Source organism: Lonchura striata, chromosome Z (genome assembly GCF_050655825.1).
Source record: "Lonchura striata isolate lonStrDom1 chromosome Z, ASM5065582v1, whole genome shotgun sequence".
Taxonomy (NCBI): Eukaryota; Metazoa; Chordata; class Aves; order Passeriformes; family Estrildidae; genus Lonchura; species Lonchura striata.
Window position 1 is genome coordinate 19509680 of NC_140740.1, and position 27821 is coordinate 19537500.

General features: G+C 34.0%; 1 long non-coding RNA gene across 1 annotated transcript in view; it reads right to left on the minus strand.

The window, feature by feature from the left end:
- The window catches only part of LOC146763675 (uncharacterized), a 159088-nt gene extending 138212 nt beyond the window's left edge, over positions 1-20876 (minus strand). The window contains exon 1 of the long non-coding RNA XR_014951455.1: positions 16147-20876. This is a non-coding gene — a long non-coding RNA (uncharacterized LOC146763675). The remainder of the gene's footprint in view (positions 1-16146) is intronic.
- Between the last annotated feature and the right edge of the window lie 6945 nt (positions 20877-27821).

Genomic DNA, 27821 nt, shown 5'->3' on the forward strand with positions numbered 1-27821 from the left:
AAAGTCATTTTCCACATGCTACCTCAGCACGACCCATTGTTCATGCTGGCTCCTGCTGACCATGAAAACCTGCACTCCGCACTAAATTGCTACACTTTACACTGTTACACCAGTTAAGCAGTAAGCCCCCTACTGAATTGTTTTTTTCCCTTCATAGTCTAAAATGCACAGCGATTATCACAAATGTTCAAGATATGATTTTAGACTGCAAATAATAAAAACCAACCCTGCAAATAATTTAAACACTTAAAATATATGCTGACTGTGGAAACTTTATTTTTGCTATAATTCACCAATCCTTTGTTCATAGATATCTAAGGGTGGCAGGCCATCTGTGCAAGCCTGAGCAGCCCTGGGCACTCTGTGTCAAAGGTTGCATTTCAGCCCCATGAAATTCACGCCGTCTCTGCTGAAATCAGCTTTGTTGCTAGACCCTGTGACAAATGACTCCAATCTAGGTTGAATGCCCTTGACTTGACCCTGGCCAGTGAAAACAATAGGGCAGACTCAGCCAGTGGAAAAGATGTTCTGCACTAATGAACCCAGCGGTGGCCACAGGTCAGTTAAAAAAGAGGGGATAATGTTCAATCTTTTCAGGTGCACATTTATAATGAGAGAAGCACACAATCCCTTTCAGGATGGAGCACATATAACAAAGAAAGTATTTGTACACTCATCAAGACTAATGGACCCTGAGGGTACTATAGGAATATGTTTTTAATTTAATCTTTATTGAATGACCTTACACACCTCATTTTCTCTGCACGACACCATGAAATGGACATGGACTCACTAAGTTCAGTGCCAAAAACAGATGAATATATAAATGACCATTGCCTGCTGGGTATGCAGATTAATTTTCTTCCCTTATTTTCACCTTTGTCCACCCTGCTGCTTGCTCCTAACACATTTTCTTATGGCAATATTTCTGCTATAAAGACTTTTTTAGCTGCCTACAATTACTGTACCATTTTCAGCATGGGATACTGAGAAGAGAAAGAATGTCTGGTATATGTATGTTTAAAGAATTTTTCATCACATGTTGTTCCTTTTTCTGCTGAGGTGAGGAGTCCTTCCCCTGCTTCACCATGGGGTTCTTCCCACAGGAGATTGTTCTTCATGAACTTCTTCAATGTGAATCCATCCCAGTCTTTCTGAAACTGCTGCAGCATGGGTCACCCTTGCATGGGGTGCTGTCCTTCAAGGACAGGCTGCTCCAGTGTGAGGTCCTCTCTCCACAGGCCTCCCACAGGGTCACAACTTTCTCTCAGGCCTCCATGTGGGGCTCCTCCATGGGCTGCAGGTGGATCTCTGCACCGCCGTGGATCTCCATGGGCTGCAGGGGCACAGCTGCCTCACCATGGTCTTCACCATGGACTGCAGAGGAATCTGAGTTTGGGCACCTTGAGCACATTCTCACTCTCTTTCTCCACAGACCTTGGTGTCTGCAGTAGTTCCTTTCACATGTTGTCACCCTGCAATTTTCTGGCTACAATTACATCTGTGTAATAACACATTTTTCTCCATCTTAAATTTATTATCACAGTGGTGTTACCATAGTTTCTAATGGTACCAGCCTTGTCCAGTAACACATTTATCTTTGGAGCTGAGGATTGTCTCTGCTGGACATGAAGGCAGCTTCTGGCAACTGCTCACAGAAATGACCCTTGTAGCTCCTCCACCTACCAAGGCCTGGCCATACAAACCCAAGAAAAAATATGATATGACTTTTCTCTAGCATCTCTTCCTAAGGTGTCCGGTGTTTGCAAAGGGAAACCACTTATCTCTCAATGCTTCTGGTGCATAAAACAGACATATTTTGGCATTTTTAAATGAATGCCTGTGAATGCAACAACACCAGGCCCTACAGAACTTCTTCCTATACTCTGTTAATAATTTTGTTGCAATGCTGTACCTTGCTATGCTCCATCGCTGTCTGCTTTGAATTCAAACATCTACTCCATGCAAACTTCTAAAATTCATTGGAGGTCACTCCTAGAACCTAAGCCTCAGTTTCCCTGTATATATTATTACCAACACATGAAGGGGAAGAAATCTTTGTCATAAACTGAAGGCCCTGAAAACCCTTCCATAAATTCAAAACACATTGGTCATAACAAATCTGCATCGAAACTTGCAGATTATACTGAGATTATAGATTTATTTTCCTGCAAAAAAGTTTAACTGGCACTGCAAAGTGGTGAGAAAAAAATACTAGATATTCTTATGCAATTCCAAGACTCAAATCCTTCAAACAATCTCTCTCAACACTACGTTTTTTGGAATAAAAAAACAACCAATGTAAAACCCACCTAAACTCCTGCTAAGAAAACTACACTCCCATATGCAATCAAAAGAGGTTCTACTTGCAAAAGAATGGACAAATAAAGGCCAGTAAAATCTGGCTGCTTAAAAAAAATAACATTTGCACTTCCTCTTCCCTTTTCAATAAAGGAAGGAGATGTCTGGAAGTCTTAGTTAAAAAGATTGATTACTTATCATTTTACAGTAATGCCTAAGGATCTAGGCAAGTCTCATTTTTTTAAGTACTCTGTGAACACAGTGATACAAAAGACAATTCATACCTCGAAGGACTTATAGACTGAAGGAACAAGAAAAATATATAGGAAAAAAATGCAAAAGTAGAGCTACATGAAGGGACTTACTCAAAGCAACCCAATAGACTAATAATAATTAATAGAATATAAAGGTCAGCAGGACCAAGGTAGTGATTATCCCCCCTGCACTCAGCACTGGAGCAGCTGCACCTTGAACACTTTGTTCAGTGCTGGGCTTCTCATGGCAACAGAAATATTGAGGTACTGGAGCATATCCAAAGAAGGGTAATGGAACTGGAGAAGGGTCTGGATCACAAGCGTGACCAGGTGCAGGTGAGGGAGCTGAGGGTGTTTATCTTGGAGAACAGCAGGCTCAGAAGAGATCTTTTCAGTCTTTACAGCTACCTGAAAAGAGATTGTTCTTTTCCTAGGGAACAAGGGAGAATGGCCTCAAGTTGCTCCAGGGGAGGTTTAGATTGGATGTTAGGAAAAGTTTCTTCATGGAAAGGATTGACAAGCTTCAGAACTGGCTGCCCAGGGAAGTGGTGGGATCATTGTCACTGCGGGTATTTAAAGGAGTGTAGATAGGGCACTTGACACACTGGTTAGTGGCAGGCTAAGCAGTACTGGGTTAATGGTCAGACGGAATGAATTTAGAGATTTTTCCATCCCATATGATTCTCTGATTCCATCTAAAATACTGGCACAGTTTAACAATGTTCTTTAATGTTTACCGTTTTTGTCTTTTCTTAAAGCAAACCTGGTAAGATACAGGTATATCATGGTGCAGTACAAATGTCCAGCAATGTTTAAAGGATGTGAACAGAACTATTCCATAGATTCTTCACTTGCTACAGCTACAGGATTGACTTATTTTGGTAATTAAGAAAATGTAGCTACATAATCCATGGAGAACAAGGAGTATCACAAATGACATCAGGTTTTTAGACCAATGTACACAGGAAAAGAAAATGAAGGAAAAACTTAGACATCTAATTCCTGAGGCTGTAAACCAGAGGCTTGCAGTGAAACTGATATGCAGGAGAATTGAATAGATCTGATTAAAAATATTTTTTTGTTTGGAGTTCTCATGTATTATTCAATTGCCCATAAAATCAGACTATGAACCTACATAGGAATTTGATTTTGCATTTGTTTAGGTAGACCATTCAAATGAGTTCTCAGTGTTCAAGCAGAAAACAAGATCTTCACTTTTGCAGAATACACAGTGTTTATGATGGTCCCTTAAATAATCAAAAGAATTTACACAACTAAAATAAGAATTTTAACAGTGAGGAAAAGGTCATTGGGGTAGAGATAAATCTGGTTCTTGTGTGTAGAGGTGGTAATTAAAGCCATGAAAACAGATGAGGTTATTGAGAAGAAAATATCAAAGGTTGCAAATCAACATGGCCACACAACCTCCCTGACCTTCCCTCAATGCTAAGCAAGTTGCTGCAGAAATCAATGATTTTAGAGTTCTGTAGTCCCACCAAAGCATATGTCTTATTATGAAAAGAAAGCAGTTTTACTGTTTCCACACTCACACAAGCAAATACTAACCCCCACCCTGATCAAAAAGAAAAGGGACCAAATGGCAGGAGTATGACATTAAGCCCAGTGCAAAAATATTAATTAGAGAAACTTGTAGAAAAGTGAAGACACAGAAGCAGACCTTTGACCTACTCTTAAAGCATTGCCAAAACTATAGCAGTGCTCTGGAGAAAGAAAGATAGTATTTGTACATTTAAGATGCCAAAGTCCTTAGCATCTGCCAAAAAAGGAGCATCAGAGTCAAAAAAGGGGCAATTTTGTTTGGCATGGAATTGCTTTTAGAAATAACTCTCCAAAACAAGGTTTATTGTACAGTAAATATACTTAACATTCTTTGATACAATGAGAAATTCAAAATTTCCTCTTACTTTGCTATGCAGTTTGATTTTATTTCATTCACAATACACAGGCTACACTGTGCTGTGACAGCCTGAGTCTTAGAAGCTCACAGTATGTTATTATTAAATTGCATGGATGAAAATGAAGCCTATTATTTCTACATCTAAATGGTGGATTTGAGTATGTGGACTCAGATTGAAATTGCGTAACTTTTACAATACAAAACAAAACCAAAGACTCATTTAGTGGCCATTTCTCTATATGTGCTTACTTAATTGTCATTCAGTTTTGTAATCTTTTTTTTATTTTTCTGAGTAAACTAGGATGCACAGGCTATGAAGCAAGAAAAGATTCAGTTCAAGTTAAGATGTTGGTCATAGATAAGAGATGCATGGTGCATGCACTTATTTTACAGTCCTGAGAGCATAATTGATTTCTACTCATGTATATACAAAGACATAAATAGATATAAGGATATTAGAAGGTAATATAAATCAGATATCTAATTCATAATTGACTTTCAAAAAATTTTAACCATTTCTTTCTCTTTATCTCCCTTAAATTTATGATTACATTTTCTGACCAACTGAAATATTGTTCCTTTTCCCATCATGGATGGGCAGTTCCTACCACTTACTTCAGTTCTACATAAAGTAGAGAAAAAACCAGTCACTGCTGCTGCTGCAGGGTTTTATTTCTTCATTCATGCCCAAATATTCACATTAGTACAAGAATCAGTCAAATATAGGATAACTAATCTTAAGTAGGTATCAGTTTTTCCAAGGCATGGAGATAGTATTAGAAATGTTGAGTTGCTGAAATTTTTCAGTGCTTTTGATGATAATTAAATTTTTTATTCATAATTACCTGATTTTGTTTTGAAATATTATGATGAATTTTAATTAGTATGCCTACACTTTTCATTCTAACTTTATACTTTTTTGCATAATCCTTATTTTCCCTATCAGAAAAAAATAAAAAAGGCAGAATAAGAAAAGAAAAGAAGAAGGGGAATAAAGCAAACTATATCTATTAAATCTTCCCAAGGTCATTGCCCTGTGTCTTTTTCTGTGTCTCAACAAAGTACTCATTTTTTTAAGCTTCCTGTCAGTGTGCTGTGATATCCTTCACATCTGCCTGTGCCTTTGCTTTTATTAACAGAAAATACAGCTATAGCTTTAGTGTCATGTGTACTATAAAGACAGGATTTTCAAGAGATTTGACAACTCTCATATTTTCTGAAGTATTCTCTATGTAACACAGAAACCGTTTATTACTCCTAAGTAGTGACTGTCTCTCCAGCTTGAATAATGAAGTCCTCTAGGTCAGTATTTTCTACAAGGATGCATTTAAGGAAGAATTCCTCTGCAGTCCAGCACTAAAACAATGGGTGTCATAACAGAAATCTATGTATTATCAATCTTAGATGCCACTATAATCAATCTAATTCTTTGGACAAAGAAAATACAACGTGTTTTTGTGTTAAACTAAGAATTTTCTTTTTCCAAAATGCTTATAAAAAAATTATAAAATTATTTATAGGGACCAGCTCTGCTGTGCAAGGTAGGATATATTAAACCTTCTATGAACAGTGCTTTCAGCTGCAGGAGATTTATATCTTCTACCTGTAAAACAAATTTCCACATGGTGCAGGAACATAGTTTTTGAGAATTATATAGTACCCAAACAAAACATTAAGTTCAGTGCTTCACAGTATTTTGTCTAAAAAAATCCCAAATTTTATCACAATTTTAATATTAATCATCATTGACTAACATACAAATAGTTTTTATTTCTATCCTGAAATTACACAGTTTTTGAAACAAGAGATTTTATTAAGTCATTTTCACAAAATTATAAAATATGAGAATAAGCTTATTTAAAAATAAAATAAGTGGTTCAATTTTAACAGAAGAATCTGTAAGCAATACCCAGCATAGATATTGAATCAGAAATCTCCAACCCTGCAGACATTAAAATAATGAATAATCTTATGAATAATCCTGCAATGTTCAATTATGCATATACTTAAGCCTTTTTTTCATCTTGGAGGATATAGAGATTTTTAATATGAGTTATTAGTTAAACATCTTTGATATACTTGGTATGTTTGAGATCACTTTATTTTAGTAACATAAGTACTCTATTAATGCAGAACAGAAAACAAAAATTTGGCAACAATCTCTTAGCTTTTTGTTTGTATGCTATTTGGATTTGTTCTCTATCTGTGTTAAGGAAAACCAAAATGTACAATAGTTAGTTGTAAGATGGATTACAAGGTCAAAATTAAATTTATAAGTCCACATTGAAACCAACTCTATTGTTTCTAGTTTTAATTATATGGGAAAGTGTAAAAGGAGTGTTAAAATCAAACAATAATTAAAACAGTTTGAAGCAAAAGTACTGGATGAGTCTTACTGAAATTGCATCTGAAAAGATAATTTGCATCATTTTAAGTCTAAGCTTGATGTAACTGCACAGCATTCTCTTCTGCGTGATTCATAGTCAGGAGCCACATTGTCCTCCCAGTGCAACATAAACACTTTCTTCAATTATTGTCAGGCTGTAAACAGGACAGGAGGAAAAATATATGCATGGAATAGGAGGAGAACTGAGAACAGAGGAGAGAGGTGCTGGTCATTGGGTTCCTCTTGCAAGATCCTCTCCAACTAAACCACTTCTGACCACAATGTAAAGCTGTTTTAGTATTCCAGAGAATAAAGATTTGCTTTATTTGCTTGTAGCTTCTACTAATAGAATAGCTAATGACTAATAGCAAACTCTCAGTTTCTGACATTCCTCACACTTCTTCCTCCACATTTCTTTTTACTCATATTCTTCCCCGAGCAGACCCATTCAAGGCTAAACTCTTAGCACCACTAATATTTAATATACAGAACTATATGTGAAAACTAGTGCTCTTCTGAGTAACTATGCAGAGGACCTGCTCTTCCTCCTTTCTCAGAATCAGAAGAAGCATTCATCAATACTAGATAAAGAAAAAAAATCCTTGACATTAGCTTATTTTTTGATCTTTAAAATGCATTACAAACCTAACTAATCTCCCCAGTACCTCATCCAAATAACTTGTGCTGTACAGACCTGTGGAACTTGGACTCACCTAGAAGCATAGAATAAATATGTCTCTTAATCAGAGTTGGATTTCAGGACCCTCCTGCTTGAACCTCTGTTCATATTTTGAAGCCTTTCAGTATGAATAAATTATAGGTTTTCAAGAATAAATGTGAGAGTGAATAAATAAGTTATAAGGAGACACAATCATAGGCCAATCCTGACTCACCCCAAAGGCATGCTCATTTCTACATAGTACACTTTCAATAGTCTTAGTATCTCAGAACAAATGTGGTTTTAAATGTGCACTACTGAGTTCTCCTTAGGACTGTGAAGGGAAACCTGTGTAAAATATCTTTTTGCCAAATGACTCTAGAATCAATTTAATTTAGAGGCATAGGGTTTTCTTCTCTATTTTCTGTTTCTGAAGGAACTACCTCTGCAGAAGATTTGGCTTACAGGAACTGCATGTGTAAATGGTTTTGAAATGCAGAGAAAATGGACACAAGTTCTTTGGACACCTATATTGTTGAATACATATTCATTCTACAGGAAATTCAAGTGGTTAAACCAGTAGCCTTTGCCTGGTTGAAGTTCTTGTTCATCTAATGATAATCAAGTGCACTGAGATTACTGCAAAACTAAAGGCTGAAAAATAAATAAAGAACATTCTGTTTGCCCCCAATGTAGAAACAGACAAACATTTTGTAAATAACTTCATTTAGATTAGGTTTTTTTTTGTTTGTTTGTTTGTTTGTTTTTCCCCAGCACAGATGTCCTAGCAAAACAGCTTCAGATTCTCTCTGTTTTCCAGCTCTTCAATGGCCTCTTTTGACAGACACAAAAAATACTTTCTCTTCTCAAGGAACAGAGCTTTGTGTGGACATAAAAATTTTCTTTCTCAGATGAGTTATCCAAAAACCCTCAAATTAAAATCCATAAGGTAATGTAATTTACTTTTGCAAAATACAGGTTTGAAATCTGTATTTTTCTGTCACTTTATCAGTTCAAAAAAATTTGGATCTACATGCATAGTTTATAAGTTTTGCTCTAAAATTATCATCTCCCTTACTCAACCCAAGTGGGGTAGAGTGGGCCACTGATTGTTCAGACAAGCGGTACAAGAGGGACACTGACTCAGAGTTTACTAAAATACCCAAAGCAACAATAAAAATATCAGACAAAAATTTACAAATCAGACTGACCATTATAATTTATAGAAAATTTTTTTGAAATTACTATATAAAGTACTTCCAATCAAAGACTCCATGAAGCAAATTTCATGCTGTCTGATTCCTGAGGGAGAAAAAGTCACATGGAGTTAATTTTGGTTATTTATAAAGCATAATTTAACTATAATATAGTATCTATAATGATATACTGTTCTTTTTTTCTGTCTTCAAAGTGATAGCTTCCAAGAGCTGTAAGATCCCAAACATTTCATAATAGAGTGTAATGCTATTTTGTGAAGACCAAACAAAACCCCAGAAGAATGATTCAAAACTTTAGTAAAACCGCATACTATTTTCTAACCACGAATATTTAAAGGCAGAGATAATATAACCAATCTGTCAGGTTCTTTAATGAGGAGGGTGGTGAGAATATTCTGTTACCATAGTAGATTAGGATGATGATGGCAATATTATTAGCACAGAAACTTGGGAAAAATATCATACTGTTTTCTAAAGTATTTTTGGTAAAAACAGTATAGTTCAAATAATAGGGGAAATGAAACACATAAAGTAGCTATTTAATTACGAATTTTGGAGCATTTCCTGGTGGATGCAGGTAATATCTCTGGCATGTTCTAGTCCTGCCTTTTCACATTCCATGTGTGATCTTTCATGGAAAGCAGAAAAAAGGGCATTAGCCCACAGAACTACTCTGCACTTTTTACGTTAGATTGAACAATTGTGCATCCATAGGTAACAGAGAAAAAGGAGACACCCTCAAGACACTTCTCATTTATGTGTTCTCTTTGCTCAAAGATATTTTTTTTCTTTTTTTCTTTCATAATAGAATATATTAGGTCAATATATAATAGATCAATATTGAGATCAGATTCTAACCTTTTTAAAACTAGTTCAGTGTGGAAGTATCCCACTCTCTTCATTTCATGGCTTGTCTTCCTACTTGTCATAATTTCCTAATTCTTCAAATTGTTCTATAATATTATTAATATTTTAAATAGAAAGTTAGATCTAACATGTATAATTTCAGCATCTGGCCTTTATTAATAAATATTGTCATCCTTTATGTAAAATTTCATCTACAATAAAATTTGGTCTAAGCAAAATATATATCACTGTGTAGTTCTAAATTACAACTGATGGTAATTACAAACTGAAGCAAGAATAGAGGACATAATCATGTAAGAATATCTCCATTGCCTCAAGATATGTAAAAGCAACTAATATGTCAGCCTGGCTCTTGTAAATGCGCTAGCTATAGCTCTTTTCATTACACCCTCATATGATCTAATTTTGTCACAGGCCTTGACTAACCTGGAACAGACACTGTTAGCTCAGATCACAATACTTTGCAATTCAGTACATAATATTTTTCTAAATAGGAAGAAGGCAAAGAAGAATGCATATTAGAGAAGGTACTTGGTCAGCTGCCTGCAGTGTTCATTTCCAGTGAATGAGAAAATAAATTCCTGGTATTGTATATTATTTGTAGTCAGATAAGTATTGAAGAAACAGCTAATTTAGAGCAGAGACACAAACTCTAATAATTTAAATGCGATGTATATTAATATTACATGTTATTAATCTTATATTCTCTCTGTGTTTGAAACTGGTTGCAATGGAAGGAATTGTAACTTGGCTCAGTCAAGACATACTGGGTACAAAAATCCAAAGAGAAAAGCTTGAATATAATCAATCACATGTTTTATATCCTTATTTATTTTCCTTTTTTCCTCTCTCAGGAGTCAATGTGATTTTGGAATACAATAACTGATTTTTAGATAAAACTAATATGCTTAGTAATCTAAATGATGATCAGTATTTCAGTAATCATCTTATTTATGCACAATATAAGATGCTTGCTGTGAAATTATAATCTTTGGGACCAGGACAAGGCTGAGTTCTGAAATTTCCACTACTGCCCAGTCTGGACTCATTGAATCTCCAGTATGCTCCCCACCTGAGCACTGCTGGTCCAAACTGGGCAGCAGTCTCATCTTTTGTCAAGAAATAGCCAGAGTTCGGAAAGAGATTCCTTCTCTTTCGCTTTTTAATTACTTACTGTATCTAAGCACTCTAGTGTTCTTGGTTAAGTACTGTTTCATTGCCTTCTCTGTTTGCTGGAATTATATGCTGAGTGATTCAGAAGAGACAGAAAAAAGATCAAACTTTATGGGCTTTCTGCTTTTATATTTTAAATCTATTCGACTGATTTAATTTTAATTTTCCTCTTATTTGACCTTTAAAATGGGAATTAAGTATATAAGCAAAATAAGGAAGTTTTTGGCAGAAATATGCAAGGCAAATATATACAGTGGACTTGCATCCAGCAGAGTCATGGTCTCTTGTGGATCTCTATTCATTTTTACTAGAGCAGAGTTGGAACATACCTGTACATGAACCGAGGAAATGGGGAAAAATACCTTTAGTAGGTTATTATTGCTTAAAATAATACAATTATTTGGTAAATTAATTAAATAAACATGATTGTGAAATCAATATAAAATTTCTTTTAAAATCAGTATATGCATTCTAAACTTTAAAACCTGAACACACACAAAGTTTAACAATTTTCAGTATTTCTTTAGATTTCCAGCTTTTCCAAATAGTATTTTAGTAAATCATGGCAAATTATAGAAGCAAACTTTACACAGGAAATAACCTATTTACCTGAGAGTGTTATAATAATAGGAAGAATTAGATGAATCCTATGAAATGTAATGAACTAACATTATTGAATAAGTAAAAAGTATTTTTCCTTAAGAATAATGTTATCTTTTTTTTTTAATTAACCTCTTAATGGTGAAAATGAACATATTAATTTCAGAGTAAGAAATAAGTAGGGAACTCTGCCATACTTTTGGAACTCAGTTCTCAGCATTCTACATTTTTCTAAATAGCTTTTATTGAGGACTAGCTACCTTGCAAATCTCCTTATCACACATTAGACTGAATTTTTAACTGTATATTTAGAAAAATGTGAAACATTTGATTTCATGCATTACAATGTAAATGCCTTTTAAAATATTGGATCAGGTTATTAAATTCAAAAAAGTAACTGCAGCTGGAGAAGTTGTAACATAGTGATTATTTTATTTGAGTTACCTACTGCTTGCATAGTAACCAGCTTCCAGCTTCTAATAATATTTTATTTTACTTACATTATTCAGGCTGAAATCCGACATGATTTTCAATGTTTTAAGACATCTTTCAAAGCACTTTCAGCCTTCAGGCAAATGTTGGTTGTTTCACCAGGGGCGCCACTGATATTTTGAAAATTTTTTTAAGTATTAAGTAATTTGCTCTGGGACTAAAGTTTTGTGTTTAGATAAAAATTAATGCAAAGCAAAATAATTTTGGAGCTTATTTTCTTTAAAATTTGTTTTTATTTATAAAATCTAAATTATTGTTTCCATATACAAAGTACAAACTTGCATCTAATGATATTAACAGTTTCATCCTTACAGGTGGATTATATAGTGTGCATATATATATATGTATATATATGAGGCACCTGAAACAACTGTACAAGGCCATATAGAAACCTCTAGACCATATGGAAGGCTCTTCAGGACTACATCCCAATAACCCATCTCTTGGTACTCAAATCATTAAATGAGAGACATGTTCAACATCTAAAAAGAAGAGAATTGAGTATGTGCACAAGCAAAGCATGGGCAAATGTTGTCATCACTAGGTTTTTATGAAAAGAGTGATAGATCCCTGGATCATTTAAGACAGCAAACATTTATAGCTTCATATTGTGAAGAGACTGCATTATTGTACATTAGGTGTATTTATCTGCACAGTATTTATGCAGAGAACTGTTAGAAAAACCACAAGAGGAGAGTAGCATCTTTTATTTTAGTCATGTTAATGCACTGCCCCCATCCAAAGGAGGACATTAGAGCCTAGATCTGCATCCTGAAAATGGTTTAGCAGGGTTAAATGTGGTCATCTCCACTACTACTCATGAGATTTCAGGTTACATCTCTTGGCAATGCCCCAACACTTTTACCAAAAGTCAGTAGCAGAACTTGTGTTAATGTTTATAGATATATTTCTGATCAGACTTCAGTCTCTTGCTCTCTGATTGGCTGATTTTCCCTTTGCTTCATTTGCTTTGCAGTGAACACTGTGCGGTCTTGCATTGCTGCATTAACAGGCTGACAACCATGCTTCCACCTGGCCCACAGCAGCATCATTTTGAAAGGCTTTGCAAACCCGGGAAGGATTCCTGAGACTAAACTCTCTGCTTCTCTCTTTTGATTGTTGTATCAGCTAACACTACTCACTAAAACATGTTTCTTCATTGCTCAAATTGCCAAGACACACTTCATAAAGTAGCTTTTAACTCAGAAGAGCCCTTCACCTCTCAGATATTTTTGAACTTTAGATTAGGCTTCTCGGTGTTCCAGGACCATACTCAAGTGCTGCTACACAGCACAGGAGTAGCATGTTTTTGTATCTGTTGGTCTATCAATGGAATATAATCTATATTCATGATATTTAAAAATTAAGAACTACAGAAATAAGATATAAATTACATTGACAAGTTATATTTACATGAACATAGAGATGGTTGGGTTTCTTACATGCTACTTAGTCATCATAATTTAAACATTTACACAACTTATTCCTAGGATTCATTTAAAATATAACCCTACACTATGTTTGTTTTCCCCGCTTGTGGAAATGTTCCACAAGCTGCCACATGGCCTTTGCCCTTGTATACAGAGTCAGATAAAGTATACCTTCTCATTGCCTCTAAAAGATAACTAAATCAGAAGCACAATTTCAGCATAAAGATTGAATGTCAGGAAAGCTTTTTGAGCTTTTTTAAGCTACTTTGTGCAAGAGCTGTTTGCTGTCTCTTATTACCAATTGCCTTCATTCTTTACTTAAGTGTAAAAAGAATTTCAGAATTACCAGAGTGGAAATGTTCCCTACCACTTGCTGCAGCAGTAGATCTAACTGCATTTATCTTTGTACCTGTTTTCTATCTAAATATGAATAAGTGCATAAACTATAGCAGGGTACACATTTTTTGCTTGATCTAAAGAGAGACTAGACAATTCAAGACAGCTTTGGGCTATAGAAGGCTCATAGTGAATACTCACTAAATAAAAATAAAATAAGAAATCCATCTATAGCCTGAAAGTAGACACATATATGTCCCTAAAAGTGGGATCCCCTAAACACATCACTTTTCTTCCAGGCAATATAATCTATGTGGCATGCAGTTTTTTTAAAGAATATGGCCAAGTTTTATCTACCAGGACATTCCAGATCCATCTTCCCCTCATTTTCTTCCTGTCTAAAATATTTAAATTTCTCTGTCTTATAAACCTCGTCTATTACTGATTTGGTGTTAGTCAAGTAATTGATGAAGACTGATTTTATTAGAATTTCACTGTCCATTATAACAGGCATTTAGGTGAGTAGTGAAGCAAGTCCGCAAAACTTCCAGCAGCCTCAGTTCAGATAAAATACTTGGAAAGGAGAAGAACAGAATGGAGGGGGAAAAGAAATGGTACTTACTATGAGTCTTACTATGTCATTAAGTCATCACAGCAAGAAGAGGAGCTGGAGGGTCACCATATTGATCATATGACAGGAGAAAATTGGAGATTATATCCTTACTTCCTTAGTTACTATTATACAATATAGCCCTTCTTGTGGAGACAAATTCACAGGAAAAAAGCACAATTGTCTTAGTAACTAAAGTACATTTTAATATAAATTTTCTTGTAAATTATTTAAAACAGCTAAACTTCATTGCCTTAAGTATTTTCTGAATCTGTATATTCAGAAGGAATCTGGAAAATAATTAAAACTGAATTCAATTTGAATATAGCAGCTATCTGACTAAGCAGGTTGCTTAGAAGATTTAAAATATTTATGCAGTGGCAGCAAATATCTTATAGTACATGAAAACATAAAGAAATATAAGCTTCAGTTGACACACATATAGTAAGCAGACCATTAGGAGTTAACAGCTGTAGGCTACATCTAATTCAGTATTAGATTCACATATCTTAGCTTTTTCTTTTTCCAGAATCAATATCTGCAAATAATAAATGAGATCCCAAAGGGCTGAGTTAAGCTCCAACTGCCACAGAGTAACTCTGCAATTGGTCATTGACTCAATAATGCAGGTGAGCTTCACACTATAGAACATCTTTAGCACACTATAATAGAAAATTAATAGCGTTCAAATCAGCAGCAGGGTTACCCTAAGGATTACATAATAGCTTGGGTTAGAACAATCATCTAGCTTCAAGAAGTGTAAAATATCATAAAACTAGAAAGATATAGAATAGCTCCTACATTATGAATAATTTGTGTAGTGTACACTGACTTTTTAAAAAACACATTAAACAACAAAGATCCACAGTTTAAAAGTGGAGAGCTGAAAATATTGCTAGCAAACTGCATTGCAGTGGTGTCCATGGGAAATATGAAAATCATATATCAATGTACTGTTAATAATAAGACTACAGAATTCAGTTTACTACTGTATTACTACAGGATTCATGTTAGCTACTGTAACACTGTAATAAAAAGTGAAAAATAGCATGTCCACAAAAGCATATGTAAGGTACTAATATATTATTAGTATTAATAATAATAATAATAATAATGCTTTACCAGATTGCAGATAAAATAGCAAGTATTCCTTACAGACTGTATAGATTCTTTAGTATTTTGGAACATGCTACATCAAGGGATTATTTATATTCAGTAATCAACTTCAGTGCATGAAAAATTATATGAGGCTTACTTGCAACAGAATAGTATGGTAGCAATCTAACAGCATTAGGCACTAATAAGCAACTGGAGACAAAAACCACATTCTCAGAAACCTAAAGCAATGTCAGGAAACTTCTCCACTGCACAGCACCAATACCTATCTCCCTGAAAGAAACAATACGCTGCATAATATGTAATATAATATCAATTATTTATTTAACCACTTTTCAGTAGCAGGGACCACTTTGCACAGCTAAGGGCCCAGAAACAAAATTGAAATAGATATTATTTCTCAATCTGTGTAGCACTTGAGGACAGGTAGACACTATAGACAGTATTCCTAAACATTAAAAACTAGGGTTCTGCCAGTGATACAAATTAAAATGGAAAATGCTGTCCACAATATTTTGAAAAAAATAAGCATATAACCCTCAGATTCCCCATAGTTACTGGATTAATTCAGTTTATTTACTAAATAAAATAGTGACTTTAGCTTTTCTCATTCCAACGCTGAACCACAAAATATACTCACTACATTATACTGACTGTCCCATTTCCAGCTAGAAATTGTATATTTCCAGTTCATCTCTCAAGCTTTCTGCATAGGTCCCTGCTGCTCCAAATTTAAATGGAACTTGACACACATATCACGGTCATTATAAGGTCGAGTTCAGACTTACCCATGGGCTGCTACCATCCCCTACATCGCCATAGAAAAAAGCAGCTTGTGGCATTCCCTTCAGGCTACTTGTACTTTTCAGAGGGGTAATGTCCTCACCCAGCTTGGCACCAGCTGTAGGAATAAAAGATTGGAGTGGAGAATAAAATCCTCTGCTGCACCACTGCCTTCCCTGTGGCTCTTTTTCATAGTGACTTGTGCCATACACAAAATGGCATCTCTCTTTAAATGCGGAGAGGTCCAGGCTTTATATATCAGGCATGAGAATGTGAATATACCACAAAACACTAGTTCCTTATCATGTGCTTGTTAGCTTGTCCAATCTATGGCAATCACTTTGGTCCCAGGGGTTGAAAGACACAAGGCACAGGGAAAAAGCAAAGCAAAAGCTGAAGAAAGATCAATACTGCACTGTGAAACAAGAAATGTAGGCTATTTACTTTTCATTGATCTGATGATGCAGGAGAAACACCTCAGACTGGCATTAAATTGAGGGAATATATCTTCTGTGTTTTTTCACCTCAAGGTCAAGAAAGAGTCAAAAAGAAATTAGAACAAACAGAAACTAATCACAGGAGTAAAATAAAACTATTAAACCGTGTTACAAAAACACACGGAAACATAACTAAATATCAGGCTGAATAAGGTTCACAATAAAATAAACACTGCCAGCTCTTATCAGTTTCAACTTGTACCTGGACTGAATGCAAGAAAAGTCATTGTATGAAACAGGTTAAAACAAATCAAAGTATAATGTTAGTAGAGAGGCCTGTTCAAAAAAGTAGAAGTCTTCCCTTATAGAATTAGAAAAATCTATGACTCACATCCAAGACAGACATATGTGTTCACTTGCACTATTTAAACAAATAAAAAACTATTTAAACAAACTTATTTAAACAAATAAAATTTTACCTTTTCTGGTGTTAAAAGAAAGGGAAAGGCATGCTTAGGCTAGTTGTTTCTCTTAGCTTAAAAGATATGTAGAGTACATATGTTTGTATAGAAATGTTAATCATTGTGATATGAATTTGAAGTTTTGTAGGTAGAAAAATAAAAAGATTACAATTGGATAGTTCAATAGGCAATTGGTAATGTAGTTAGAATGCTAGAGACCATCAAATGTTGCTTTAAGATACCAAAGCAAAAACATGTTTGGTTAAAATTTTCCCCAAATGAAATCCTTATCGGTGCTCCTTAATCTGTCAAAATGGACACCACATCAAAAAAACCCATAAAAATTAAGCAAATTTGAGCACTATATCAGTTTATGGAGGCGAGAAATATGCTAAAGGACCACATCTTTCATAACTGAGAGGGCTGCAGGGGAAATTCTTGGGTAGGAGGGCAAATAGCAGTTTAGTGTTCTCTAAAAAACAGGAAGGATACAATGATGTCATCTCACATAAAAATACTGAAAAAAATAAAGGAAAGGAGTCAGAGAAAATTAAGACATTGCCTTCTATTTTGATTTCTTATTCATATAGAGAATAGGTATAGACCTTCTAGACAAGGTATAAAATGACATCTTAAGAAGAAGATGAAGAGTTCAGACAGTCTCTGACATTAAGGATTTGGTTTACTGAAAAAAAAATATTCATTTTCAGTGCTTCATTGGTGTATTTACAGTTTAAATATAAAGCCTTTTAGTGTTAAAGTACATAACCATACTCCTACGATGGAAAAAATGAATATAATTTATCTAGATGTGGCATTTGGACCTAGAGTCAAATGACAAAAAGGGAAATAAGGGGAGCAAAGTGTGTTATATACTGCAATTATTTATTACTTTTAATGTAAAATATTTATAATTTTGTCTATTTAAAAATCGTTTTGCCATAGGGAAGAAATTTGAAAAGAATTGCAATGAATCACACCTTTCAATTAGAAGTTAAGAAGAGACTGGAAAAGACATAATAATTTTCCTTGGTAGTGAAAATTAGGGGTTTAAACATCTATTTAATGTTAGTAGAGATACTTTAAATTAAAGGTTATCAATGAAAGTTTGAAGTACATTGAATGCTCAGCATGGCACTAATTTTCAAACACCTTTTCTTTCTGCTTGTTTTCTTCCTCTGCTTTATTGTTAAATTCAGTTTTTGGCGTGAATGTCCTCTGTTATCCTAGGGTTTTTTTAGGACAGATTCAGTTTGAAGATCTAACACCTCAAAATAACACTCAATACTGTTTCCACTGGCTTAGAGATGTGTTTACCTTGATGGAGATTTGCACTTACTTCAGAGTAACCAACTTTCCTGTGATTAGATATGCATTTTGATGGGGAAATCCACCCATGTCTCCTTTTATGAGACTTCCCAGAGATTTCCTTCAAATTAGGAGACACCACAAAGGGAATTTTCTCTATATCACATTGAAGATCTGAGATCTGTTCATGTCCAACAGTATCTGCTGTTATAATGACCTATCCTGTCTTTGTAATACTTCTGAAGAAAGCTCAGTTCTCAAGCTGAGTCTGTTTGGAACAACTGTTTCAAGTTAATTTTCTTGAAATATTTACTAAATACTCTAGTATTAGAGTAGATACTACATACTAGTAGATACTCTAGAAGTACCTATTGTTTTCCTTAAAACTTCCTTGCTTTTTCTTTTCCTTCTAGTTTTTTGACAATATGCAAAAACCCAAATCCATCAAAGTTTACACAACACAGCATTGTCCATGAGAAATCTTGCCAGAGCAATGAACACAGCCTGCTGAAACAAGACAGCCATTAAAACACACACAGAGGTCTCACACTGAGACATATATTAGAAAATGCAAACTATGTCAGTGAAACCATGTGCAAGCACCAGAACTTACTGATACAAATAAAGGGTAAAAACTGGTATTTCCAGATAAGCAGTTGCCTCAGAGCAATCACTCCATGTCTTGGTCTTCTAGACAATCCTTTAACCAAACATGCAGAATATCTTAAATTAAAAAGATTAGAATTGAAATTCATAATTCTGATAAACAGGAACAGAGCCCCAGGTTTGAATGGGGCTTAAATCTGTCTATGCCACACCTGCCTTCTTGCTAATCTTTCATGTCCTCTTTATGCTATTATTTCTGTTCTTCAATTGTTCATTTCTTTTCACACTTCCCTTTTGTAAATTACCCAAATTTTGCAAAGTACTTTATTAACATGTTAGAATTACATCAAAAGATGGCTTTTTATTCCTTTCACTTGACGTTTGTATAGATTTGTACCAATACCAACAAATGGATTCCATACCTGCTTTTTTTTTGTTTGTTCCCATCAACAAGGGATTCAATTTATACGAAGCCATTATTGCCTTTAGATTATCAAAAGGCTTTAGACTTGTTTCTGTCAGAACACACAATTTAATGATGTTTGCATTTTGAAAGATGGAAAATATTTTTCAGTAAAATACACTGACGAATGTCATGAAAAAACCAAAATATGTATTGTATATAAATACATTAATAAAAGTACTGAATATAATAGATATATATTCTTATACATCTTTATGAATATAAATGTTCATTACAGTCCAGCGAGCTTTGTATCAGGTATTTTCCCAGATATTTTAGAGATATTTACTCTGAAAAGCTATTCTTAAATAACTATGTTTGCAGTACCACTTTAATATTTCTTGTGAGAAAAACCTAAAAAGATAATTAATGCATTTGCAGCTATTGAAAAAAAAAACCCAAGAAACAAAACAAAAAAATCCCAAAAATCCTTTTAGATTCTAAAAGAAAATATCACTATTATTAGAAGTGTTTAATAAATACTTCTGTTCAAACAAAAGTATATTAATGTCTAAAACTATTAGATGAAAATAAAATTTTAATCAGCCCCAAAACACTTATTTTGAAGACAAAATGTAAATCCAGACAGTTAAAGAATAATGGCTATTGATAAATAGCCTACCCATGAATTTTTGAAGGCTGTAATAGTTCCAAACCAAACATCTGAATTAATCCAGTTAAAAAAAAGCAAAGAAGAAACATATATATGCAGTTTGTCACAATTCATAATATAATGGATATTAGCACAATTATTTTCTATATATAAAGAAAAAACAGTATGCATGTATGACAACATTTACACAACTTGCAAGTTAATAACATACGTTATAATGAACATTTTATAGTAGACAATACTGTCTATCATGTGAAAACAGGGATTAAGGTATCTTTTCTTTAGCAGATGAGACTAAGTAATATTAGAATTACTGAAAATGGACATTTTAAATCTGGTCCATCTGCTAAAAAACTGTTGTAAAAACCTTTTTTGATTGCACAGGCCTCTGAACTCTTGTTTTCACTTATGGTAATTTTTGCTCCCCAGCTTTATTTCAAGAAGAGATTGATATCATAAGCTACAAGATTCAGTTCAGATTTTGTTTCATTCTTTTTGATTTCTCTCATTGCTTTTTCGTTTTAACCTTGAAATGTTGACAAAAACAGAGTCAGAAGACAACACATACTAGAACAAAAATGTCATACTGCAAGCATATTGCAACAGTGTTATATGTAGTACTTGAGTAGCAGCACAATAATAATAATGTAGTGCTAGATTTATATAAAATGTTTCCAACACAAAATTCCATTTTCTAAAGTATTTTTGACAAAATATTCAAATCCTTTAAATCCCAAACAGAAAAATTAAGATATTATTTCACAGGAAATTCTGCTTTTATTTCAGATTATAACAGACTAGATATTTCTTAAATAAGAAATATATATATGTATATATATATGTATGCGTGCATCTATACATATATACATCTATATACATATACATATATACATATATATAAATAGTTTTCCAGTTGGAATTTTTATTTTTCAAGGGGAGGTATTCAGCCTTTCTTCTACTTGCATGATGTGCATACCCACACAGGGAATTAGTGACACATATCTCTTTTTCCACATGTTTTAATTCTGTTTCTTTACACATAAACAAGACTAGGAACATTTCTGTTCATGAGATGATAATGCTTTTCTACCTTCTTCAGGATCTTAGGCAAACTGAATGTCTTTATGAAAGTCAAATGCAAATAACAATGTACTATATATAAGGAAAACATAATTGGAAAAGCTGAACACATTAAAAATCTGAAAAGCTGCAGATCCTTCATGTCTTCAGATCACAAAGTTTGCTTCTAATACCTCCAGTGAACAGAGACCACAACACTGGAAGGATTGAACTCTATCTCTCTCCTGGTCTTACAGAAAATTGTTAAAGAAAAATCCCACTCTTCTCTGATTCCAGTTCATGAATTACAGTTCATAAATGCAGTGTGCAAAATGGCCACAAAAATCTAAGAAATAAAAGCTTCAGAATGTGGATCTAAAGCAGATTGAACCCATAGGTTCCTCTGATAAGAACACCCCACTGTTTGTCCCAGCCACAGTGGAACAGATACGAGGGGAATCTTCCTACTGGGCTGACTACTGACCTTGCTGGCAGCAGCAAGCTCTTAGCAATTCTCAAGTTTGTGAAAGTGAGGGCAATTTTACTCCTCGATTTTCAAATGCATGTACTTGTGAATATAATAGTCCATGATTCCTAAAATATGGGTGTTTTCCCCTCTTGCTGGGCCTTGCAGGGGGCTCCCCAGATGGGGAAAACCTTGGAGCAGTTCTGTCCCAGGAAAGAGAGACACACAGGACATTTTGGTCTTCAGCTTGCTGTTTATTGTTATCTTATCAAAACTTCAGTACACTGTTTGCAACAGACTTTGTACGCAGGAAAAGCATCACAAAATGGCTACATGATTTATAGTTTCAAGGTTTTTAAAAGTTGTTTCACTTATTATTAATTATTAACTAATCAATTCTTAAAACACACTTTATTTTTATTTCTCTACTAATAACTCTTCTCTTGTATGTCCACATAACCTAAAACTACAACTTTCTTTAACTAATTACTTAAAGAAGAAGAAGCAGCTCAGGACAATGCTCAGTCTTGCCTCTATACTAAAAAACCCTAAAACCAAAATCTTTTACCTTGTGATAAACTATACAATTCTCTATCTTGTAAACAAACTCTAGTCTACCTCAAAATCTTAGAAGCTTTCTCTATGAGTGGAAGTCAAAGTCAGTACTTTTCTAGGGGTCAAGACCCCTCAGAGCAGACAAATATTCCCTGTGCCCTGAGTTCCTGCACTACAATAAGTTTAAAATCACAACAATTATCTATTATTTGATAATAAAATCTCATAAAATACAAAGAACACACTGTTGAAGCCAACTGATGAATGTAAAAAGGACCAGAGACGCAGCTGATGATGGCTAATATCATTGCACCCTTCATTACAACTCTGGCAAACAACACAGGTGCTTTTTTGAATAGTGAAAAGTCCAGAAGACAAGAAAACTATGAAAGGGGAAAAAAATAGGGAAAAGAGGGGACTTCTCCCCTGCCTTCCTCCTTGCCTTTCATTTGCCAGTATTTAGACTATCTAGACTCAACAAAGCAGAAGTTCCCAACAAGGGCCTTGAAGAGATTTCTGGTTAACTATGAGTTTTCTGATTCTGTCTAAATGTCATCCAAGCAATGAAAACTAATATTTGTTTAAGGATGGTTGGAAGTGCATCTCCCTCAAACTTCCTTCTCTCCACTGCAAGTGGAACTAAATGGCCACACAGGTCTTCATTCCAGTGGATGAATAGGCAGTGAGAGGCATTCAGCGTGGCTCAGAGTGTCACAGAGAAGAGACTTGTCATGGCATTATGGGAGTGTTGGTATTTAATTCTTCAGTTAGTTACTCTTCAGATATGAGATGCTATGATCATGTTGACTACTATCAAGTTAGAGAGAGGTCAAAATTCTTCAGCCAAATTAACAGAGTTTGAGTATTTGGTTTTCACTAGCTTTTGTGTCTGAAAGACCAGAACTTGACCTAAATAAGAAATCTCAATTATGTTCTTTCTGATACTAAAGCTGCAAGAAAACTATAAAATTCATAATGAGGATCCTCTAAGACAGACGCATTAATTTACCTCTTCCAGAAAAGTCACTTATTATTGTTTCTGGGCACAAATTGAGTCAGATAGAGTCTTAGTCAAGGCTTTACCGATTTGGATGAAAAGAAACAGGACTTGTTATTGGAATACTGAGAATCTGACACTGTTCCAGATAAGTTTTTATATGTTTAAAGATCAAATCACAATAATTTCTTTTGTTCTAATTCTGCTTCTTACACTATTCTCTGTAGTACAGTTACCACTTTGGCAGTAAGGAAAATGGAGACTAGACTGAGCTGCATAAACAGATTTAGGGCTTTTTGTGTATCCTACCTGAGTGCAGATCACACGCTCTAATTCTTTCAAAGCTGTTGGATTTATCTACATAACGCAGATACAGATTTTATGAGCTTTATGAAAAGAGATAAAGGTATAAAGAATTAAGAACTATGCAGATAGGCAGCAGAAACAAGTAGGCAGATTCATACCTAGAATCTGAGGTGATTTGTGCACATTCAGTGACAAATAAGATGTACTTCAAGATTTTGGCTCTTTAAAAAAAATAAAAATGACAAAAGAATTCTTTAAGTGGAACTCTTAAAAATGTAGAAGGAGAAAATATTTCTTTCTCACTTGAAAGAGAAGTAGTCCTTTATTTGAAGGCTATGAAGAATTAATTTTCTCTTTAAAAAAGAGAATGCAGAAAGACAGTATATTGTCTTCATATGTGATCAAATATCAAACCAGCACATATTACTCAGTTCCATATATAATTGGGAAAAAATGCTCCTTGAGACTTCAGAAATAACTTCAGAGCATCAAGTTGGACTTCACTTGTCTGAAATACGATAATTTAAAACCTGTAGTACAGTAAAAACCTCTTTTTGGCTTGACAGTACATTAATGGCTCTTTAAAGATCTACTTTGGAGTGTTAATTTAAGTTGTATGTCTGCAAGACAAAAGTGACTACGAAGTCAGACACTAATAGCACTTTTAGAAGTGATGGGCAATTTCTCAGTTATGCTGTTTCTCTTCACACCAGTAGAGTGTCATATATGGTTGATAAAGTAAGATACATATTTCCTTGTCTTAGCATAATAGAAGGGCTGAACTCCTTCACAGCATCCTCTGACTGACACAGGTGGGATAGCAATTCAACCTGTGAAGAAGTCAAGTGATGGGAGGAACAGCCAGTGAGAAAAACAGTCAGGATGAAGTGCACAGAAGGTTTAATTTTACAAACAATCTTTGGAATGTTTATCAAAATATTGTCTAAGGCTTCTGTCCTTCTGTGGTCATTTAATGCCTATCTGCTCTTGCAGAGAGCAGTCTATTTCTAATATAATCTTACACTAGTTAATAAGGCAGAAAAAGGTTACAGTGAATTAGACACTTAATTTCTACACTCATATGAGTTCTCTATGATTTTAGTATTTTATTTTCTAAGAGATTAGCTCACCACCTTAACTTTCATAGTCTTATTTTCTGCAGTTTCAGGATACCTGACGTTAGCAATGTGAACAAATTCATATTTTCCAATTTTTTTTTCCTCTAGAATTATAAAGAAAGTAGATTCACACTTACAAATATTTTCTTTAATATTTGAAATAGCAAAATTCTGTTTCCAAGGAAGTAATACACTGATTCATTCATTAAAGAATATGTAAGTCATATCTAAACATTGTTTTTAAAAATAATTTATGTTGGAAACATCTAGAATTTAAGGACATAGTGATTTGCAGCAGAAGAATAGAAGACTTTTTTAGTAAGTGTTGATTGGGTCATAATATTCTTGGAGTTACTACATGCTATTTCTGTGGATATGAATGACCACTGCAGAAAAATTCAGGAGTAGTTCACATCACCTTTGAGTACTTAAAGTCATGTTCACACCAGAAACCAAAAGAAAACAATAAAGTTATTTCATAGCTTAGTCAGTCAAACTCACTCTTTGTGTGAATCAGAGAAATCTGTTTTTAAATTAATTGTAAAGCCCAGCAGAGTCATTGAGATAAGAATAATCTGATATATGCCATAAATAGATCAACTCTTCTGTTGTCTGAAATACCAAGCAATGCAACCTAAGCATAACATCTAATCTGATGAAGGGAGACTGTCAGAATACTTTGAGTAAAAGAATAGTGAAAAGACCATGTGCTGTAATGTTATTACTATAATTACAACTCAGAAGACACTTCAGGATAAACCCCTGTTTTAAGGTTTAGTGAGCAGCAGGGAAGACATTGGAACTGAGAATTTTCATGCTTGTTCTAAACGGAAAACATTTGTTCTGTATTTAATTATCTTATAAAGTAGCTCTAATACATGTGGTACAAGCAGTCCTGCACTGAAGAGACTTGGAAACTTTTAAACTCATTAGCATATTTGAGAAGGACAGAAGTAGTTATGACAGTGACAGAAAATTTGTAGGTTTAGAGGGAAAAAAAATCAAAAGGCTTCTCAGTCTTCATAGTAAAAACCAAAACATAAAAATGTATAAAGCTTTTATCTTCATAAAAAAATGAGCTGTGATTCATCTTAAGAGACTAAGCAAGACAAAAGGGTCTACACTCACCTCACTCCTGTGCTGATATCCTATTACCCAGTGCAGCAAAAAAACTTTAAAGTCAGAGAGCTTAAAAATCAACCATTGAAAGAAACTGATTATGGTTTATTAGAGAAAGGAGTTGTCTTGGCCTGGGAGAAGCTTTACTGTTAGAACATCAAATCAGACTCATCAACTTCCACTGCTCACAGAAATAATAGTGATAGCAATTTAAAGTCCTTAGTGAATTTGAAATTTAGGGAAATATATTTAAATATTTCTTTATAGGTAAATTAGAGATGGAAACATAAGATTTGCAGGACCAGCACACAAAACAAATATTTTCTCCTGCAAATATGTTTCTCAGTGGAATTAGAAATAACAGAAGTATCATGGTTTCAACAATACCTGTTGGAAGCACATTCCAAAAAATAATTTGAGACAGACAGTGATTTTTTTTTTAAATATACATCCAGACTTAATCTCCCCAACATTAATTAAACTTTATTATGCCAGATCATATTACATGTATATATTATTACATATACTATATGTAGTAACATATACTATGTTATATCACTTCTGTAAAATTTTTTCTTACAGAAAGATAAATTTCAAGGCATTATTTTCATTTTTATGCCCTATTTCTAGAACTTAGCTGCTTTTTAGAAAAATTGCTATGCAAATTAATTTTAATTTATTTTACATATGTGAATATAATGAAAATTATATATATCATCAAAGAAATAGTAAAAAAGTTTTATGCTGTCAGGAAAAAGAATAGTTCCAACATCCTCAATTATTTTGTGATTACTAGTATTTCATTTTCTTTTAAAAGCCTCCCCATCATTATGTCATGATTTAAGACTTTTTATAAATTAAATATATATTTCCGGACAATTACTAGGTTCACTACTAATCTAAGCCCATCAGCCTGCATATCTTTTATCATATTCATTCAAGGAACCTGATTCAATCATGAAAGGCATTGCACAGTTCCACAGTTAGCAAACAGGACATATTCAGCACGCTAATTTAAATAGCGCATATTCTTTTCTCATGGAGGGAAAAAGGCTGAAATAACCATCTCACTGGATTCAAGGACACTATTGACCTCCTCAGTTATTAAGTTAGTGAAAACCAGAGTAATGTCAGGAACAGTAATCATGTTTGAGATCTTTTACTGATGTTTAAACAGGTGCAATATCTGAGTCTGGAAGTATTTTACAAGCATTTATGAGGTTCACTACATTTAGGAGTTTCTTTACTTTTTACGTTTGCTTTCATGTCAAACAAAGAGGAAAATAATCAAAATACCTCCGTGATAGAAGATATATACAGACAAATTAACTTGCTCAAGATCTTACACAGCTGCAATCATCTCAATAATTTCCTTTTTTCCTTCCTATAATTTTCTCCAAACCATATAACAAACTGTACTTTCTGACAACAACAAAAAAAAAAAAAAATTTGCTGTTAATTTGGTGGAATGAATGCAAGTTGTACAAGAGGTAACCACTGTTGACTTGAGGAATTGCATATAGATTAATTTTATGTTATGCTTCAGTTGCTCCACAAATTAGAAAAAATATAGACATCATTTTACAAGGAAAATAATTTTACAAAGAAAAGAATGTTCAGAGTAATTATAAGCTATGTTATAGAATTCTCTCATTGGATAAGTTTGTCTAATTCAGACTGTACTTGAAGCCAACAGTTCAATACCTTTGCAACTTCTTTCTGAAGAAAAGACACTTAAGGATAGGGCCCGCCTTAAAAGCATTCTCTTCAAATTATTCCTTACTTGTGATATAGTTGATCATAGTGGTCATTATTTAGTGGACACTTTCGTTCTTAAAATTCTCTAATATTGGTTTGGGTTTTTTTTCCAATCTTTTCAGGCAAACACTTCAGAATATAGCAAGATATATATATCTTCCTTTTTGTCTCATGGCGACAGAACAGTAATTCCTAATTTAGACAGCTTTTATTATTTTGTCCCTTCAGAAACAGATAATCTGAAATGATGATTACATTATATAACTCTCCTAGTTTACCAAAATCAGCAGCAAAAATTTTTATTAATTTATCTCAAAATTTATCAGCATCAAGTTAATGACACATTATGAGTGTTATACAATCATGAGCAAAACAGAAGGCTTCTCTTGGGCAGGAAACCTTTGTTCTATTGAT